Source organism: Dendrobates tinctorius, unplaced genomic scaffold, assembly GCF_039654945.1.
Source record: "Dendrobates tinctorius isolate UK_male_01 unplaced genomic scaffold, ASM3965494v1 ptg000368l, whole genome shotgun sequence".
NCBI classification, from domain to species: domain Eukaryota; kingdom Metazoa; phylum Chordata; class Amphibia; order Anura; family Dendrobatidae; genus Dendrobates; species Dendrobates tinctorius.
Genome location: NW_027362034.1, coordinates 645315 through 666444, shown reverse-complemented (window position 1 = coordinate 666444; position 21130 = coordinate 645315). Strand labels below are relative to the sequence as shown.

Sequence of the window (21130 nt, the reverse complement as noted above, 5' to 3'; positions counted from 1 at the left end):
ATTCCACCCCCCCCACCGGCGATGGCCCCCCCGCAACTGAATGACAGCGGCGATCTGCCGCCGCTGTCATCATCTGCCCCCCTCCCATTCCCTCTGCTCCCCGACAGCCTCCGATCCCCCCCTCACCCCCCCGGTACCTCCTGAGTCCCCCCGTCCCTCCCGGTGTCCCTCGGGTCCAGATGATGGGCGCCGCCATCTTTGAAAATGGCGGGCGCATGCGCAGTGCGCCCGCCCGAATCTGCCGGCTGCAGATTCCATTCTTTCATTTTGATCACTCTCACAGTGATCAAAATGAAAGAAAAAGTAAATAAACCCCCCGATTATCACCCCCATAGGTAGGCAGAACTAATAAAATAAAGAAAATATTTTTATTTTTATTTTTCCATTAGGGTTAGGGTTAGGGTTGAAAAGAGGGTTAGGGTTAGGGTTAGGGTTGAAAAGAGGGTTAGGGTTAAAAAGAGGGTTAGGGTTAGGGTTGAAAAGAGGGTTAGGGTTGAAAAGAGGGTTAGAGTTGGAAAGAGGTTAGGGTTAGGATTGGAAAGAGGGTTAGGGTTGGAAAGAGGGTTAGGGTTGGAAAGGGTTAGGGTTGGAAAGAGGGTTAGGGTTGGAATTAGGGTTAGGGTTGGAATTAGGGTTAGGGTTGGAATTAGGGTTAGGCTTGTGGTTAAGGTTATGGTTAGGGTTGGGACTAGGGTTCGGGGTCTGTTGGGGTTAGGGTTATGGTTAGGGTTGGAATTAGGGTTAGGGATGTGTTGGGGTTAGGGCTGTGGTTAGGGGTGTGTTGGGGTTAGGGCTGGAGTTAGAATTGAGGGGTTTCCACTGTTTAGGCACATCAGGGGGTCACCAAACGCGACATGGTGCAACCATTGATTCCAGCCAATTTTGCGTTCAAAAAGTTAAACGGTGCTTCCTCCCTTCCAAGCCCCGACGTGTGCCCAAACAGTGGTTTACCCCAACATATGGGGTATCAGCGTACTCAGGAAAAATTGCACAACAACTTTGGGGGTCTAATTTCTCCTGGTACCCTTGGGAAAATAAAAAATTGGGGGCTAAAAAAATATTTTTGTGGAAAATTTTTTTTTTTTAATTTTCACGTCTCTGCGTTATAAACTTCTGTGAAGCACTTGGGGGTCCAAAGTGCTCACCAGGCATCTAGATAAGTTACTTGGGAGGTCTAGTTTCCAAAATGGGGTCACTTGTGGGGGGTTTCTATTGTTTAGGCACATCAGGGGCTCTGCAAACGTAATGACGACCGTAGACCATTCCATCAAAGTCTGCATTTCAAAACGCCACTACTTCCATTCCAAGCCCTTACGTGTGCCCAAACAATAGTTCCCCCCATATATGGGGCACCAGCGTACTCAGGACAAACTGTACAACAACTTTTGGGGTCCAATTTATCCTGCTACCCTTGTGAAAAAAAAAATTGCGGGCTAAAAATCATTTTTTTTGAGGAAAAAAAAATATTTTTTATTTTCACGTCTCTGCGTTATAAACTTCTGTGAAGCACTTGGGGGTTCAAGGTGCTCACCACACATCTAGATAAGTTCCTTAGGGGGTCTAGTTTCCAAAATGGGGTCACTTGTGGGGGGGTTCCACAGTTTAGGTACATCAGGGGTTCTGCAAATGTAACATGATGCCCGCAGACCATTCCATCAAAGTCAGCATTTCATAATGTCACTACTTCCCTTCCGAGCCCCGACGTGTACCCAAACAGTGGTCATCCCCCACATATGGGGTATCAGCGTACTCAGGACAAACTGGACAACAACTTTTGGGGTCCAATTTATCCTGCTACCCTTGTGAAAAAAAAAATTGCTAGCTAAAAATCATTTTTTTTGAGGAAAAAAAAATATTTTTTATTTTCACGGCTCTGCGTTATAAACTTCTGTGAAGCACTTGGGGGTTCAAGGTGCTCACCACACATCTACATAAGTTCCTTGGGGGGGTCTAGTTTCCAAAATGGGGTCACTTGTGGGGGGGTTCCACAGTTTAGGTACATCAGGGGTTCTGCAAATGTAACATGATGCCCGCAGACCATTCCATCAAAGTCAGCATTTCATAATGTCACTACTTCCCTTCCGAGCCCCGACGTGTACCCAAACAGTGGTCCCCACCCACATATGAGGTATCAGCGTACTCAGGACAAACTGGACAACAACTTTTGGGGCCAATTTATCCTGCTACCCCTGTGAAAAAAAAATTGCTGGCTAAAAATCTTTTTTTTTTTGTGGAAAAAAAAATATTTTTTATTTTCACTGCTCTGTGTTATAAACTTTTGTGAAGCACTTGGGGGTTCAAAGTGCTCCCTACACATCTAGATAAGTTCCTTAGGGGGTATAGTCTCCAAAATGGGGTCACTTGTGGGGGGTTCCACAGTTTAGGTACATCAGGGGCTCTGCAAATGTAACATGACACCCGCAGACCATTCCATCAAAGTCAGCATTTCAAAATGTCACTACTTCCCTTCCGAGCCCCAATGTGTACCCAAACAGTGGTCCCCACCCACATATGGGGTAGCAGTGTACTCAGGACAAACTGGACAACAAATTTTGGGGTCTAATTTATCCTGGTACCCTTGTGAAAATAAAAAATTGCGCACTAAAAAATAATTTTTCACGGCTCTGCGTCATAAACTTTTGTGAAGCACTTGAGGGTTCAAGGTGCTCACTACACATCTAGATAAGTTCCTTAGGGGGTCTAGTTTCCAAAATGGGGTCATTTGAGGGGGAGCTCCAATGTTTAGGCACACAGGGGCTCTCCAAACACAACATGGTGTCCGCTAACGATTGGAAGTAATTTGTATTTCAAAAAGTCAAATGGCGCTCCTTCCCTTCTGAGCCCTGCCGTGTGCCCAAACAGTGGTTCCCCCCCACATATGGGGTACCAGCCTACTCAGGACAAACTGGACAACAACTTTTTTGGTCCAATTTCTCCTGTTAGCCTTGTGAAAATTAAAAATAGTGTGCTAAAAATCATTTTTGAGGAAAAAAAAATATTTTTTATTTTCACTGCTCTGTGTTATAAACTTTTGTGAAGCACTTGGGGGTTCAAAGTGCTCCCTACACGTCTAGATAAGTTCCTTAGGGGGTCTAGTTTCCAAAATGGGGTCACTTGTGGGGGAGCTCCAATGTTTAGGTGCACAGGGGCTCTCCAAATGCGACATGGTGTCCGATAACGATTGGAGCTAATTTTCCATTCAAAAAGTCAAATGGTGCTCCTTGCCTTCCGGGCCATGCCGTGCACCCAAACAGTGGTTTATGACCACATATGAGGTATCGGTGTACTCAGGAGAAATTGCTCAACAAATTTTAGGATCCATTTTATCCTGTTGCCCATGTGAAAATGAAAAAACTGAGGCTAAAAGAAAATTTTTGTGAAAAAAAAGTATTTTTTTTTTTTACAGATCAATTTGTGAAGTACCTGGGGGTTCAAAGTGATCACTATGCATCTAGATAAGTTCCTTGGGGGGTCTAGTTTTCAAAATGGGGTCACTTGTGGAGGAGCTCCAATGTTTATGCACACAGGGGCTCTCCAAACACGACATGGCAACCGCTAAATATTCCAGCATATTTTCCATTCAAAAAGTCAAATGGCGCTCCTTCCCTTCTGAGCCGTGCCGTGCGCCCAAACAGTGGTTTATGACCACATATGGGGTATCGTTGTACTCAGGAGAAATTGCCCAACAAATTTTAGGATCCATTTTATCCTGTTTCCCATGTGAAAATGAAAAAATTGATGCTAAAAGAAAATTTTTGTTGGAAAAATTAAAATGTCCATTTTTTCTTTCCACATTGCTTTAGTTCCTGTGAAACACCTGAAGGGTTAATAATCTTCTTGAATGTAGTTTTGAGTAGCTTGAGGGGTGCAGTTTTTAGAATGGTGTCACTTTTGGGTATTTTCTGCCATATAGACCCCTCAAAGTGACTTCAAATGTGAGGTGGTCCCTAAAAAAAATGGTTTTGTAAATTTTATTGTAAAAATGAGAAATCGCTGGTCAACTTTTAACCCTTATAACTTCCTAACAAAAAAATATTTTGTTTCCAAAATTGTGCTGATGTAAAGTAGACATATGGGAAATGTTATTTATTAACTATTTTGTGTCACATAACTCTCTGGTTTAACAGAATAAAAATTCAAAATTTGAAAATTGCAAAATTTTCTAAATTTTCACCAAATTTCTGATTTTTTGACAAATAAACGCAAAAATTATCAACCTAAATTTACCACTAACATGAAGCTCAATATGTCACGAAAAAACAATCTCAGAATCGCTAGGATGCGTTGAAGCGTTCCTGAGTTATTACCTCATAAAGGGACACTGGTCAGAATTGCAAAAAATGGCCAGGTCATTAAGGTCAAAATAGGCTTGGTCATGAAGGGGTTAAAGGTTGGGAGCAATTTTTGGAGAGCACGATACTCTGGAGAATGATATCTGGGGCCCACCATACACTGGAGCATTCCAAAGGTGGACATCAGTCACTGGAGCAGCATTTACAGGGCCCATTATACACTGAAGCATTAGAAATGGGGCCCCTTATATATGGAGCATTATTTGGGCCCATAAGACACTGGATCTTCATCCATGGTGAACAACATATACTGTAGCATTATGTGGAGCTCATCATATACTGTATCTAACATTATATGGGACCAATGGTTCTGTATGGAGAAATATATGGGCCTCATTACTCTGTATGAGGGACTATGCGGTGGCCATAATACTGTATGGAGGAATATACTGTCCGTTTTTGGAGCTATTGGAGAATTTAAAATGGATATCAGTCATGTGATGTAAGAAGTGAAGTATTTTTCATTGTACTATACCGCTATTTCTCTGCCGTGTCAAAGGATCATGAATTGTGTCATGTGTTAAAGGAGCCCAGTGACACTCTTTGGCCCTGGGCCCATGAAAATCTGGAGCCAGCCCTACACCCCCACAACTTTAGCCAAATAACCCCCAGTTTTCAATGCCTAACTATTATTATAAAGTAAATTAAGGTTGACAAGCTTAAGAAATAAGAATTGATGTTTTTGGCATTAAAATGGGCACTGTAGGTGTGTTTCCTGTCCTCCACTCCCTGCCGACTTTTCTTCCCCATTGACTTACATTGGGTTTCGTGTTTCAGTCGGCCTTCGATTTTTCACAATAATCGGCCGATTTCGTTCGACCCGACTTTTGCGAAAGTCGGGTTTCATGAAACCCGACTCGACCCGAAGAAAGGCAAAGTCGCTCATCTCTACTTCTTACCCATGGTCTTACGAGACATTATACCTTAGTTAATAATAAAGATTTTAATAAGTTACAAATTATTCCTATTGATCATATCCCTACTCATATTCCAAACAGGATTCTGAAATTAAACAGGAAACAGGTGTATTGGATCTATAAATTAAGAAGCCTCAAACCACAGGGTCTTCATGAGATCACAGAGGTTTTTATTTAATTTATTAATAGAGGTTGTTATATGTATTTATTTATATTTTTTTGATATTTATGGAGGTCCTTTAATATTTATTTTCCTATGGGAGTTTATACGGAATTTCACCATGAAATACCTGATGATTATTTAATTGTTATAAAAGATCTTATTCATGTTTTATAAGGGAAGTATTTTTAATGTGTTTTTAATATAATTATTTCCATCATACTCCTTTATGTCTAGTAGGCCCTTTAAATTTAGAGACTTTTTAAGTATAAGCGCTCCACAGTAATAGGATTAAACCGATGGTGCTGCGGTTAGAAAATGGGATGAGTGGGGGCGTGGCCTAGACTGTCATGGAGTAGGACGTGCAGTCTAAGATCTCCCGGCACATCCACCCTAAATCAACTGAAATCATAGCCCATCCAGGCTAAATCCTCTCAGAAATCTTCTCAGAGTCACTCAGGAGTGACACCCCAGGCCTTTGGAGCCCTATTTGCCAGTTCCTACGGACTTTTGAGGTCTGGTACGTGCGAGGCCTAACACTTACTGCGGGGCCTGTTGAGGCCTACTGGCCATACCCGGACTGTATTACTTGGGCTCAGATCCCACCTGAAGAATTGGGGTAGAATCCCCCTCAGCAATCATCCGAACCATCTTCGGCACGTAAAGAAGCTTATATCAGGCTTATTATAGCCCCCTCTAGGGATAGAGGATCCCGGACCTCAGGCTCCCTCCCTCAGCCCTGATTCGACCCCCCATCTGGGCCATGGCTCTCATAGGAGCTCCTAAAGAAGATTACCGCCTATTTCTGAGGTAACCGGAGACAAAGACGCTCATATAATAGTTCACAGAAAGATTTATTTCTTCAATTGACTATTAATTTTTGCTGACGGGCACTCAGGTGCTTTTATAGAAGAAAGAGAAAAAAAAAAAACCCACTGCGCAGGCGCGACATTCCCTGGCCGCGGCTGACACCGCCGAGCGGCTTGAGGCAATAGCGCGCGCCTGAAATTCAGACTTCGGCCGCCCGCGGCTGCATCTTCATTACGGTACGCCTTTCCTTCCCTCCTGCTTCCGCTACCTAACCTCCCGCGGTCAGAACAATTGTCCGGGACTTGCCTGGAAAATCCTGAGGAGCGAATCTGTGGCAGCGGTTTAGAGCCATATTTTCAAGCGCCTCGCGCAGGAGCACCTCCCCCCGGCTGATAAACCCGACTGCCGTAGCTACAGCGGCACGGGAAGGCATTGCCACTCACCGTACCCACTGCAAATAGCTCCTGGGGTCCTCACCACCCCCACCACCACCAGGATATCCTCCTTCAATTGCGTTCTTAGCCCCCTCAGGGCTTATCGGGAGCCGCTCTCTCCTCTCTCAGAGCGGCTTCCTGATTCACAGCTGCGCACTCCACATACGCGATTTGCGTAAAATCCGGCATATCTTACGTCAAAGGAGCAGCCTTCTAATCCAGCTCCATAGTGCTGCTGGCTTCAACTCCCCACATAACGTAAATCACTGGTGGACTGCCCAGACGGTTTTTGCCATACATGAAATCAAACTAAAACAAAAGAGAATTAAAATAATAAACAAATAAACAAACAAATAAATAAACAAAATAATAATAATAAAAAAAAAAGGGGTGACGAAAGTCGCTGCCACCACTTCCCAACTCACCCTCATTGTCTCTGCAGCCTAGTTCTATTCATACCGATAAAATGAGTCAAAACAGATCAAACAGCCTCAAACAACCAAAAACTCCCTCCACAACTACTATGTCCGCCAAATTGGATAGAGACAAGAGACAATCATCTCACCCTTCCTCCGATTTGGGGAATACCATCAGTCCTACTAGATCCAGGACGCCCCACAAAATTACTGACTCCATGGATACATCAGCTTCCTCAAAAAGACGGAATCCGGGGGCTTGGAGTGAGAAACTTTCTTTTCTAAATGACCCCAAAAACGACATGGACAATGATTCTTGGGCTTCAACACCAAATACCAGCCCAGACAAATCCAGACCAAAACTGGACTCTCATGTTGAAACGAGCCATGACACCATCGAGGCTTATATGGCCTCACTGGCCGACAAAATTAATAATAACCTGAAGCTCACTCTAGAATCCACATTAGAGTCACAAATGAAAATCTTTAAGTCTACGTTTGAAACGTTTAATCAAAAACTGGAAAATCATGAATCCAGAATGGTGTCGTTAGAAAAACAAACAGAGATGTCTACAGACGAAAATCAGCAACTGAAGTCTGAACTCATAAGGCTGGAAAGAAAACTAGCAGATTTAGAAGACAGAAGTAGAAGGAATAACGTGAAAATCAGGGGCATCCCGGAATCTGTCACCCCTGCCAAGCTTGAGGAATATGTTCAAAAAGTCTTCAAGAAAATTGATCCGTCACTTATTCCCCAAGAGACAATTATCGATAGAATCCACAGATTACCAAAGCCGGCCCACCTACCCAAGGATACCCCGAGGGATACCATTCTTAGGATCCACTTCTTTCATATAAAAGAGAGGATTCAAAATACCATCAGGGACAATGGCGGCTTCCCAGAACCATTTTCCCATCTCAAGATATTTACAGATTTATCCAAAGCTACAATCGAAGGTAGGAAATCCTTCCAAGATATTACCATTCCCTTGAGGGATAATAACATACCATACAAGTGGGGATTTCCCCTTAAATTGTTGGTCCACCACAGTAGTAAAACTACTGCTATACTATCTGCAGAAGAAGGCCACAAGTTTCTCAAATCTATGAACATTAAACCTAGAAGCAAGCCTGCGGCGTCTCCGGACTCCAAATCTTCTACTTGATCTTCAGGGACTCATGGGTCTTGTTTAGGCCCAAGGAAATTCAACACAATAACACTTTATATATTATTATTATAATTATAGTTATGATAACTCTTCCTCCAGGCTCGATCCTTTGGAATACTATCTTTCAACAGGCCTATACTTTAGTAACACATCGAAAATGTTTACCTTATATATTGTTTAGTTATCAGTTGGACTCTAGGTTCGTCCACCTTTTACTTCCCTCGACTATTCTTGGATGAGCGTATTTCTCCCTTCAGAAGATGTCGCCGGGAAATCCTCACACGAACTTTCCCCCGAACTGAGCAGAGTTCGCCTTAGAATTCTGCTCCTGTTGGTCCCTATAAGTTTATTCTGACTAAACTTGTTGCTAATTTATCTTGTTTTTTCCTTTATTGTGTGTTTCAGTTGCAGCCAATACACCCTTGACCTTATCCATCTGAACCTAAACTTCTCCATCAGCCACAACCTCACCAAGAACAGCAGCATCACAGGTATCTTCTCAGCCACAAAACACCACACTGACAATGAAAATAAACCTGGCCACGTACAATGTCAGGGGCCTGAACAGCCCTAGAAAGCGTCATGTAATATATCATGAGACCAACAGGCTGGGTTCTGATGTTGTGTGTCTTCAGGAAACGAAATTTAAAAGAGGCGCTCACCCTAACTTTTCCCACAAAAACTTCCCCCACATATATGAATCATCGGGATTAAAGAAAAAGGCAGGAGTCCTTACTATGATAAAAAACTCCATCAACTTTAAATTCATTGAAGAACTAAGAGATGAGAAAGGCCATTATCACATCCTAGTTTGTAGCATCAATAACTCAATTTTTACTATTGGAAACGTCTACGTCCCCAACACGGGTCAAATTAGATTCTTAAATAAGCTTCTAAAGAAAATCAACCTAATAAAGAAGGGTTCCTTAATATTCGCAGGAGATTTTAACATGGTCCCAAATGGAAAATTGGATTCCTCCGCCCCCAATAGACATAAAACAGAAACGTTAAACAACTGGATTTATTACAACAAATTCTTTGACACTTTTCGTTGTCTAAACACGACCTCAATCGAGTATAGTCATTATTCGGATGTCCATCACACTGCTTCTCGTATTGACCTAATTTTAACAGATATTTTCTCACTTCCCAAATTTACTTCCATCTCTATCCACCCTAAAACGGTCTCTGACCACGCTCCAGTAGTAGCTACATTCACTGTTGGCCCGGCCACCAACCAACAGTTCCTATGGAAATGCAACTCCTCATTACTCAATATTCCACACTATAATGCAGAGATTACTACAGCCTTACGAAATTACTTCAAAGAAAATGATACTGAACTTTCCAGCCCTTTCACCTATTGGAATGCTCATAAGGCCGTTCTGCGAGGAATCCTAATCAGGATATCCTCGAGACATAAAAGGGCAAACAGGGAAAAAATAACAGATCTGCAGAATCAAATCAAAATCAAAGAAACCATGATAACCGACAATCCCAATTCAGATATTGACGTACGCTCAGAACTCTCCAGGTTAAGACAGGAGCTTAGGGCCTTGATTTTCTCGTTTCATGACTCAGCAGTTAAAAACCACCGCTTTAAACAATACCAGAATCTAAATTGGCCATCCCGCTATATGACTAACATCTTGAAAAATTCTAGATGGAAAAACAGGATTGACACCATTCTCTCCACCAAAAATACCCCCTTGTCCCACCCACAGGACATAGCTAACTCCTTCGCTACATTCTATGAGAATCTCTACAACATCAATCAAAATTCCTCCCTCCCCTCTCCAAGTCATTCAGATATCACTTCTTTTCTAACCAAAATTAATCTCCCGAAACTAGATGAAGTTGACAAATCTACCCTATCATCTCCTTTCACTGAAAAAGAAACTCTAGATGCAATAAAGCACCTTAAAACCTTCAAAGCTCCCGGCCCTGACGGGTTTACGAATAATTACTATAAAACTTTTGCCGAAATCCTTGCACCCCACTTGACGAAAATTTTTAACACAGCTTCTACTTTGGGCTATTTCCCCAAGGAAATGCTCGAGGCCACCCTTATTCTTATCCCCAAACCCAATTCGGACACAACCCTCATGAAAAACTTTCGGCCAATTTCGTTAATAAATACAGACATCAAACTATATGCTAAATTATTATCAAACAGACTGAACTCCATACTCCCTAAGCTAATCAACAAAGATCAAATCGGGTTTATAATCAATAGACAATCTACAGACGGCACCAGAAGATTGATCAACCTTATGAAACTCATTAATACACATAAAACCAAATCCATTATAGTTTCTCTTGACACCGAAAAGGCCTTCGACAGATTAAATTGGGACTACTTGTTCGCCACTCTAGCCAAATTTGGCTTTCATCATGAACTAATCACTAGCATTAGAGCATTATACACTGCACCATCGGCCAAAGTTTACGTTAACAATCACCTTTCAAAAGTCCTCCAAATATCCAATGGTACAAGGCAGGGTTGCCCGCTTTCCCCTCTACTGTTTGCCCTGGCAATTGAACCCCTAGCTCAGTCTATCAGAGATAACCCGGATATTCATGGCATTAAAGCAGGTGATAAAGAATATAAAATATGCCTCTTCGCAGACGACATTCTCACCCTGTCAGATCCAATCAAATCAATTGTTAAAGTCCAAGAACTTCTGCTGAAGTTTTCGGACATTTCCTGTTTCAAAGTCAACGTTTCAAAATCCAAGATGCTATCCCTTCATTTAGACAGCGACCAAATTAACTCCATCAGCCGCTCTTGTCCTTGGAGCTGGACTTCAGACTACATTACATATTTGGGACTTAAATTTACCAATAATATCCCTTCCCTCATGCCTCTGAACCTAAAATCCCTTACAGAGACCATCTCAAAAGACCTAAAAATATATGGGGAGAAAAACCTCTCTTGGTGGGGTAAAATTATAACATTTAAAGCCTATATCCTCCCCAAAATAGTATATCTTTTTAGATCACTCCCTTTACCCATTTCCACCCCCGCCCTTACCAACCTTCAATCCATGACAAACAACTTTGTTTGGAACGGGAAAAAAGCCAGAGTTGCAAAAAATATTTTATATGGCAACAGGAGATTTGGTGGAGCTGGCCTTCCGAATATCTCAGCTTACTATTCCTCACTCCTTGTCAAAAACAGCCTCCCTTGGTGGTCAACCGAGGACCCTCCGGCATGGGTCAACATTGAAAAGGCGTTAAACAACAATAGGTCTACTTCCCTTCTCGTCTTGGAGTCTATCCTTCTCAAAAAGGTACATTCCATCACGCATCCAATCTTCCGCGCAACACTAGAAGCTTGGGGTCTCTTAGCTAAACAACAAAAAGGCCTCACTAATACTGACCCGTTAGGACCTCTATCCCTTAACGTAATTGCGTCTCTTTTTCAGCTAGAACTGCCCTCCATCTGGTCCGACCATGGTGTCAAAAAATTAAAGGATCTTTGTGGACACAATCACATCTCTTCCTTTAGCGATATGAAACACAAGTTCAGTATTCCATCATCAGCATTTTATGACTATATTCAACTAAAAGAATTAGCAACTACACTTAGGAAGAAAGACGCTAAACCCTCTGAACCTTTCTTTAATCTCACTAACAACATAAACCATTGCCTTTTCTGGAGGGTTTTGTACATTTATATGTGGTTCAATAAGAGCCACGAATTCATCAAAACAAATAATATAATTAAGTGGGAGACGGAACTTGGGATAAGCCCAGGGGCAGCAGACTGGGAGCAGGCTTGTTCCTCCTCTATGTCCGCCACGTTATCTATGTCTCTTCTGGAAACCCATCAGAAAATCATCTCCCGTTGGTACTATACCCCAGCCAGACTAGCCAGGATATCCAGAGATCTCCCCATTATGCTGGAGAGGATGCGGACAACACGGGAACCTTCTTCATATATTGTGGTTTTGTCCGGTGATCAAATCTCTTTGGAGAGATATCTCTCTCCTAATAAACTCCCTTCTCCAAAAACCCATCACCCTCTCACCTCAACTGGCCTTGCTATCTATCACCCCACAAGAACTAAATCAAACTCTTCCCCCTTTAATATTTCATATCCTTCTTATTACCAAAAGTTCCATAGCTTTTCATTGGAAACGACCGGACATTCCAACCATTGAAGATATAAGAGACAAAATCTCCCTACATAAATCTTTTGAACTAAAACTAGCCACTATTAACAATAATATTGGCCATTTCTCCCGCAAATGGTTCAGATGGATTGCATTATTTCCCTCAAGCTAACTCTACAGCAATTGCTGCACTGATACTTTGTTGTTTGTTCTTTTCTCTGTTCCAGAGATAATCTGGCGACTGTTAAACATATAGTTATAGTATTGTTCTGGTTATAAAATAACCCAGTTAATTATACTACACCGCTAATGTCTTGAAAATAAAAACTTGTTCGGACCATTTGGTCCTTCCCCCCCTTTTTTCCCTTCCCTCCTCACCCTCCCATCCCCTCCCTGAGACCCCTTTTTCCTCACTATTGTAAAACCCCTTAATAAAATTGGTTTGAAAAAGAAAATGGGATGAGTAACGCCAAGTATTTGTCCCCCTTGTTAGGTGTTCTTGGTCCTTCCTGATACATTTTACACCATAATTACATATAGAGCGTCACTCTCTCTTTTTCCCGCAGAGCGGGTAAGGGAAAGCCCTAAACACTGTTTTATCAATTTTTTGTACTCTATCTCCACTCAGAGAAATAGTAGTTCTACAGAGCATTAACCCTCTCCTCTTTCCAGACTGTCTGCTAACTATGAACTTTGACATCTGTCATCTGACTGGAGCTCATTTTTTTAAATCTGTGTGTACTTAATGCACCACCTGTGTATGCTTCATGTGGTAATTCCTGAAGAAGAGGTTCAAAAAACCTTGAAACGCGTAGAATAAACCACTATCAAACGTTATTAACATTCTGGAAGTTCATCATTTGGGCAGCGCGGATGAAATCCACGTATTCCTTTGCAGAGTTATGGAAACTATTGAAGCAGGCCAAAAGTAAAAAAATGTTTTTAAAAATATTAAAAAAATAAAAAAATATAACAGTTCAAATCCCCCCCCCCCTTTCGCACCATTCAAAATAAAACAAAAGAAAAATAAAACATACACAAGTTTGGTATCGCCGCGTTCAGAATCGCCCGATCTATCCATAAAGAAAGGAACAACCCGATCACTAGACGGCGTAGTGAGGAAAAAAAGGCAAAATGCCAGAATTAAGGTTTTTTGGTCACCGCGACATTGAATTAAAATGCAATAATGGATGATGAAAAGATCGTATCTGCACCAAAATGGGATCAATAAAAGCATCAGCTGGGCGCGCAAACAATAAGCCCTCACCCAACCCAAGATCATGAAAATGGAGCAATTTTTTCCCAACAATTTTTGGATTTTTTTACCACTTAAATACAAAAGAACTGAGACATGTTTGGGGTCTATGAACCTGTAATGACCTGGAGAATCATAATGGCAGGGCAGTCTTAGCATTTGGTGAATATGGTAAAAAGAAAATCCAAAAAAAGTTGTGGCATTACACTTTGTTTGCAATTTCACCGCCCTTGGAATTTTTTTCCCATTTTTGAGTACACGATATGGTAAAACCAATGATGTTGTTCCAAAGCACAACTTGTCCAGCAACAAACAAGCCCTCACATGGCCATACTGACAGAAACATAAAAAAGTTATGGCTGTGGGAAGAAGGGGGGCGAAAAACAGAAACGCAAAAACGAAAGGGCAAGGTCTCTAAGGGGTTAACAAACCCTATTTTTCCTTCCCCATTCTCCTCCTTAACCCTTTCTCCCCTTTCTCCCGCCTCTCTCTTTCATGACTTTACATTTCTCTTTTTTGCTGTTGTTTGGTTCTTGTCTGTATTACTGGGTATTTATAATCTGTCTCCCCTTTTTCTTTACCCCATTTATGTAAATAAATCTTTAATAAAAACTACTTTACCATAAAAGGCGCCCGCTGTGCGCCCAAGGACGCGGCTGATCTGTGCGGATTTGGGGCTTTTCTCTAATAAAATCGCAGGTAAAAAACTGCAGAAACTTTATTAAGTGCAGAATCAAAGCTTTTCTGTCCTCTAAAAAGCGCATTATAACCGCGGCTTCACCTCTGCACCAAGAACGCATCAAATAAGGGGGAGAAAATCGTTATTGGAGATGGTGCGGATCCTGCAGAAAACAAAAACACCCTATTTTTGCAGTGTGTGAACACGGCCTTACAGACACAAATAAGCCGGGTGTCGTATAGTGACGCTACATAAAGAGGAGAACGTTCTGGAGGCTCCGACTGTGAATGACGGCACAAAAAATAATCCCCAGGTCCCACGCACGCTGGACCAGAGACCCATGAAGCCACCTGCTCATCTCTAGTCCCAACTGTCCCGGATACAGCAGTCAGTCCCGGATTTGGGTCTATACCCTGCAGTCTCAGGCGTCTGCTGAATTTTCCTCACTACCAGTGTCCCTCTGACAACTCCTCCTGCCGGGGGAGAAAGCAGTGGTAAATGGCCGTGGATTAGGGTGATGCCAAAATTTGCTGCTATGCGCGTCTCATGATCTGTGCCTCTTTCTGTGCTTCAAAAGTTGTGAGGTGTGCACAGTTACTTGGTGTAACATTGGTGGATGTGGACCCACTGCACCATCGGCCAGGCTTACTCTAAAGAGGTCTAACTAGGTGTCCACCAGGACTTCACTAGAGCTACTGGTGCAGAGGATAGGCTGGACAGCCGGTAGACACCAGGAACTACTCCAGGGTAGTCCCCAAGACTACCTCAGCTGATTGGTGGGTCAGAGACTCGAGTGTGAGGTACAACAGGCAAAGTGAACTGCCTAGGAATCAACATCAAGCAGAGGGCGGATGGTGGAGCTGCCTAATATAGGACCTGCCAGCATGGGATAGGCTGGGGAACCTAATCTGTGAAGGACACAGCAGGGTTAAATTCCTGTACAGACTGGCCAATCTCCCTAAGGCTAAAAGGAAACAACATGCTGATGTGGCGCTCCTGAGGCTCAGCCGCCACAGAGGTACTGCACCTCCTCCTGAGGTGTGGTACCCCACCATTCAGGTAAGGTGGAAACTCCTGACCACACTCCAACACCTGCACCCCACACCACAAAGTAGTGTAGCAAAGCACCTTCGGCGGCTCCCTGCTTGGAGTGTAGCAAAGCACCCATTGGTGGCTCCCTGCTTGGAACACGAAACGTGCTGGGTGGAGTTTAGTTTACATTAAAGAGAGCGGGGAGAGTTTGGGAGAGGAGTCAGTTGTTGAGTAAGGAAAGAGAAGAAGATCCCCGGAGAGAGGGATAGATGGATGGAAGTGCTGCAGCATATCCCAGTGACCTGGGTCTGCTGGCACGGAAAAGGAAGAGACAGAGAGCAACATAGACTGAAAGCCTGATTTTCCATAGAAAGAAAGATTAGTACGGAACGTGAGGAGTAAAAGAGAACAGAGGACGTGGGTTAGAAGAGAACCCTTCCTAGAAGTTCTAAGCGCAAGGCCGGGGCCCGGTCCCCGAGGTGGCATGGATACTAATGGTCCTGCAGCAGACACCGGAGGAATAGAAGGAGTGACTGCTTTATTCCCACACAAGACTTGGGGGCACAACAGCAACTGGATAGTGAGCCGGGACTTAGTAGCAAGGAGTCCCCGAAGCAGGCTACAGCTGCCTGCTGTACCAGTAGAGTTCATAAGAACATCGGACAGGAGGAACTCCAGTGTAACTCAGTACTAGGAGTGCTTCATTTAAAGGCGCTATAAGAGGAGACGTTTAGAAAGGCACATGTTGGCGGAGTGTTGGAAAGGAGTATTCCATCTGGCCTGGAGGACACGGCACAGAGGCAGGCACCTGTTTGTACCACAGACTGTGAGTAAAGCTTTGGAACTACATGCCCTGGTGTCCTCTACTCATTCCCGCATCACACACACCTGGCACCGCTGCATCCCTGTGCCTACACTGCACCATTCCTGCAACGCGTCTCTACACTGCCCTGGGACTACAGCCCTGCCTGTGGAGGGCTATAACATCACTGCTGCATCACACCATCTGTCCCAGAGGATCTGTCTGCAGTGTCGGCTTACATCTCTATTGCCGAACGCCACAGGTGGCGTCACGAATCACTCATAAACTTTCATCACTCTAAGCACACTGCAACAACTCCTTTTACAATGGGCGCCCAGGGCCATGGGCTGGGTCCCAGCTGCCGTGACATCTCCCATTGAAGCTCATCGGGCCCGGTACCGAGTACCCCACAGCCCTGAGAGGGCGACCCAACTTTGGTGTCACGAACAGGATGATGAAATCCGATGCCATCGGGTTCTGTGTGCCTAAGACTCAAATCTTTTGAAATGTGCAGAAGACCCAATTTAATAGACTGTAAAATGAACGCTAAGGCTAAGTGCACACGTTGCAGAAAATTTCTGCACAAAAACCTGAATCCCTTCCAAGAAACCGCACCTATTTTTCCGCGGTTTTGATGCGTTTTTGATGCGTTTTTTACCGCAGTGGTTTCTAAAAGCATGGGAGAAGCCTAAACCGCGGAAAAAAACGCAAAATTAATGTGCATGCTGCGGTTTTTACCGCGATGCGTTTTTTTCGCGGTAAAAAACGCATCAATGTGCACAAAAAGTGCAAAATGCATAGAAATGACTGTGCACCTTATTTTTAGCGGTTTTATAGCGGTTTTATAGTGAAAACCGCTAAAAAAACGCTGTGTGTGAACACAGCCTAAAAATGGCCGCCGGTGTGGTGAAGGGCGTGACAATATGGGTGATCCTAAGAAAAGAGCGCGGACAGTCCCGGGCCTCCCCTGTCTGAACTTCTATGCGACAGCAACATGGCCCCCCCCGAGGGGTTCGTATACTGGCTTGGTATGAAGAAGTAGGAAGAAGACGCCGCCCTCAGAAGGAGGGGCGAGAGCCAGTGGCGGGAAAAGAGCCCAGGCAGGAAGAATGCAAGAACACCATATTGGAAGGAGAAGGTAGGAGGCCTGTGGAGCACGAGGAGGTTGAGCTGAATCTCCCCGGCGCAATGGCTGAAGGCTCTGACCCGGCTTCCAGGATGAACCGCCAGCAGCTGGAAGACGAGATTGCCCAGCTGGCACACCGTTTACAACTGAGACACGAAGCCTTATGGACCTTGAATCTGCAGCGTGCCCAGGGGGGGCCTACACCCGCGGTACCCCAGTCACCGGTACCCGCCATCTCTGCACCGGATCTCCCCCAGGCAAATCCTGTAGAGCCTGCGACCGCTGCAACACCACCTGCAGCATCCTTTGCAATCTCTCCATTACCATCGCCACTGTGTGAGGCTTTGGGAGTTGAAGCGGAGGAAGAGGAGCTCCCGTCTGGACCTGACGCGGCCGTGCAGGTCCCACCGGAGGCCCCCGCGGACCGGGAGCCGCCATCTGTTCCACCGCCGTCACTCATATCTACCCGGGCAGCCCTGACTACCACTGTTGCCACCAGGACCCGCACCGTGCCTGCACCGGAGCCGAGACTGCACCTTCGGGAGGCACTAGGTATAGATGCTGGCCCTCCTAACGGGCTACCCCCCCCGAATTCTCATTGTCGGAGGCTGGCCTGCTGGAGCTTGAAATGGGGGTATTGGATGAGTCGTCCAGGGGCATTAGGCTGACGGAGATGGGAAGGTGGAAGAAATCCCTGCTGAGGAGGGTGCGGTTGGAATAGGCCGCACCATACGACACCTTCAGGGCTTGGACGAGTCTAGGCCGCTTCGGGACATTGAAATGCATCATGGGCTCTCTTGGCCGCAGCTGCAAAACCCCCATGTAGCCTCCTACCTACGTCAACAGGCCACGGCATCCCTAGATATTAGACCAAGGACCAGAGCAGCAGTACCCCCAGAGGATGAAGAACCTTATCCATTGATACCAGCTGCCACTCCTATCGACTTACTGGTGGCAGAGACATCACCAGCAACAGCTGATATGCCTACCCCTGCTGTACCTCAGGCAGCAGCTGTCTCCAGAATCTGGATACCCAGAGCATCTCCCCTGGAAGCAGCCCAAGCAACCAGCTTCCAGAACCCCAGGAGGGGATAACCAGCCATAATGTTGATGTAAACTAACTTTTGTTACCCAGGAGGGTATTTCCACCTTAGTGCTTGTTTTTCTATTTTGGTTATCATGTTTTTGTTTTCTTGTTTTTTCCCATTGGATCCAGTTGTTGCCCAGTTTGATTGGTAGCCGTTACACTTGAACTGTGGAGATCATGGACGTTGAGTGATCCAGAACTGCTAATGTAAATAGTTTGCACCTCTTTAGGTGCTCTCTCTTGGTTTTACATAGGAACCTTCCCTTGGAACAAGGACTACCTCGTTATAAGGACATTTCCAGACATGATGGCCGGTCCAATGTCTACTCTTTGCACTTAGTAATAATGCTTAGTATTTTTGAACAAGAAACTAGAAAGTGATAGTGTGTAGTGAAAGTATTAATGACATATTTCATAGGGTTTAATTGAGAAAGAAATATAGTGAATGTTTTACAATGTTTGAATAAAGATATGAGAATTATTAATAATAATAATAATCTTTATTTATATAGTGCCAACATATTCCGCAGCGCTTTACAGTTTAACAGTTTCAAAACACAAGCCATAAGTAACAACGTTAACAATGCAATAATTAAAGCAAAATAAGACGAAATAAGACGACCCTGCTCGTGAGAGCTTACAATCTACAATGAGGTGAGGGAGATACAAAGTACAGGTGTGTATTTACAATTGGATATTTACAATGAAGGTCCAGCCATCTTGAGGGAGTGAAGGATGGATGGAGATAGTGAATGGGCTACACACGCACACTTACACATAGAATGACTTTGATTAGTGAACGTGATAAGCCACTCTGAACAAATGTGTTTTGAGGGAGCGCCTAAAACTATGCAAATTGAGGTTAGTCCTAATTTATTGGGGTAGAGCATTCCAGAGGATAGGAGCAGCACGGGAGAAGTCTTGGAGTCGGGAGTGGGAGGTACGGATTAGTGCAGAGGTTAGTCGAAAGTCATTTGCAGAGCGCAGCGATTGGCTAGGCCGATAGACAGAAATGAAGGAAAAGATGTAGGGGGGGCACGCACCGTGGAGAGCTTTGTGGGTGAGAACAAGTACTTTGAATTGGATCCTATAATGAATGGGCAGCCAGTGTAATGACTGACGAAGAGAGGACACGTCCGAGTACCGATTAGCCAGATGGACAACCCTGGCTGCTGCATTAAGTATGGACTGGAGAGGGGATAGTCGAGTGACAGGGAGGCCAATTAATTGAGCGTTGCAGTAATCCAAGTGGGAGTGGAACAATGCTACAGTGAGGGTTTTTGTTGTTTCCATGGTGAGAAAAGGGTGGATTCTAGAGATGTTCTTTAGGTGTAAGCGGCAAGAGTGGGCAAGAGATTGTATATGGGATGTGAAGGAGAGATTGGTGTCAAACATAATGCCTAGACAGCGTGCCTGCTGCTGGGGTGTTATTGTGGTACCACCCACGGAAAGGGAAATGTCCGATTTAGGGAGGTTAGTAGATGGTGGGAGAATTGAACAAAAATATGCAGATGATGAACCAGACACCAGCAGTTGTCAATTAAGGGTAAGAAGAAGAAAAGTAGAAAATGTGAAGAATGACAGAAAGGCAATGTATTGCTAGAAAATGTGCTACTATTTGCTTCCATGGCACCTTAAATTAGGTAGCATAACTTTAAATATTGATAGACAGTTAAACTGTAACGTTCAAGAAACAGTGCCTCCCACATTGGGAAGTTTAGTATAAGACATGTTCATTATGCAATATAAAAATTTGTATGTTCCTGTATTGTCAACTTTGTTTCCCTTGCAGCCCGCGGACGTGCTGTGTTTAACGGGGGGGTATGTGGCACCCCTGAGGCTCAGCTGCCACAGAGGTACTGCACCTCCTACTGAGGTGTGTACCCCACCATTCAGGTAACTTGGAGGCTCCTGACCACACTCCAACACCTGCACCCCACACCACAATGTAGTGTAGAAAAGCACCTTCGGCGGCTCCCTGCTTGGAGTGTAGCAAAGCACCCATTGGTGGCTCCCTGCTTGGAACACGAAACGTGCTGGGTGGAGTTTAGTTTACATTAAAGAGAGCGGTTAGAGTTTGGGAGAGGAGTCAGTTGTTGAGTAAGGAAAGAGAAGAAGATCCCCGGAGAGAGGGATAGATGGATGGAAGTGCTGCAGCATATCCCAGTGACCTGGGTCTGCTGGCACGGAAAAGGAAGAGACAGAGAGCAACATAGACTGAAAGCCTGATTTTCCATAGAAAGAAAGATTAGTACGGAACGTGAGGAGTAAAAGAGAACAGAGGACGTGGGTTAGAAGAGAACCCTTCCTAGAAGTTCTAAGCGCAAGGCCGGAGCCCGATCCCCGAGGTTGTATGGATACTAATGTGTTATGAATGAGTCACCGGAGGAGAAAACAAAAATACAAGCTAAGTCCAGAAAACCGGAGAGGTTGGTAGCTATCGGATTGCAGACCCTTAATCCTATCCACACAACTAACAGTAGCCGTGGGGGGTTCCTACGGTGCCCTAGACCCCTCGTCACAGCCGGAGAACTACATAAGCCTAAAGAATTAAAGGGGGAATCTAAACTGCCCCAGAGCAGACCCCAAAGCAATAGACAGCCCCCAACATGTATTGTCGGTGAAATACAGATGAAAACACAAACTCAGACAGAAAGACAGGCTGAGCAAACGATGGGGCCCAACTAACTAGATAGGACAGGACAGAAAAGATGCTGGCTGCAATCCGCAAAAAACCCTACCAAAAATGTCCCAACCGTCTGATAGGGAAAAA

General features: G+C 44.3%; 2 protein-coding genes across 2 annotated transcripts in view; both read left to right on the top strand.

Annotated features, from left to right (window-relative positions):
- LOC141075744 (uncharacterized) overlaps positions 1-21130 on the top strand; it is a 559419-nt gene that overhangs the window by 71031 nt on the left and 467258 nt on the right. The gene's annotated exons all lie outside the window — the stretch shown is intronic.
- LOC141075732 (uncharacterized) overlaps positions 1-21130 on the top strand; it is a 79722-nt gene that overhangs the window by 34173 nt on the left and 24419 nt on the right. The gene's annotated exons all lie outside the window — the stretch shown is intronic.